Source organism: Pteropus vampyrus, unplaced genomic scaffold (assembly GCF_000151845.1).
Source record: "Pteropus vampyrus isolate Shadow unplaced genomic scaffold, Pvam_2.0 Scaffold158, whole genome shotgun sequence".
In the NCBI taxonomy this organism is placed as follows: Eukaryota; Metazoa; Chordata; class Mammalia; order Chiroptera; family Pteropodidae; genus Pteropus; species Pteropus vampyrus.
In genome coordinates this window covers 2,314,544-2,315,073 of record NW_011888939.1, presented here as the reverse complement: position 1 = coordinate 2,315,073, position 530 = coordinate 2,314,544, and positions in this window count along the sequence as shown.

The window sequence follows — 530 nt, the reverse complement described above, 5'->3', positions numbered from 1 at the left end:
CACGGGCTCTGCCGTGTGTGAGATCGGGGACAAAGACCTGGGGTCCCCTCCCAGCCCGGCCCGGACTCGCTGAGTGAACGTGGGCAAGACCCTTCACGACTCTGTGAGCCTCAGTCTTCCTGTCTGAGGAATGAAAGGGTTGGACGGGCGATGGTGGCCAGAGAGTGTCTCACGGCTCCAGTCCCATGATTCTGCCCCGGAATGCTGGGGCGAGGCGGTGTTGCTAGGCAACAGTGTTTGTTTGTGGTTCTGATGTGTAGCTGGGACAGCTGTGAGTGCTCCTGGCCCGCCTCAGGCTCCCTGGGGCCGCTGGCCCGGGGCCCACACGGGGCCAAATCCAGCCGCATCAGGGGGATGGAGAGGGGGCGGCTGGCGAGGAGGGGACAGTCAGGATGGGCAGTCAGCACCCCACGCCCTCTCCAGCCCAGTTACCCTGGGGCACGTAGGTGGGGGCTGCAGTTGGGCTTCCGGTGACCCAGGAGACAAGCCACTGGCATGGCACAGACTGCCCAGGGGCACCTGGTGGGGTC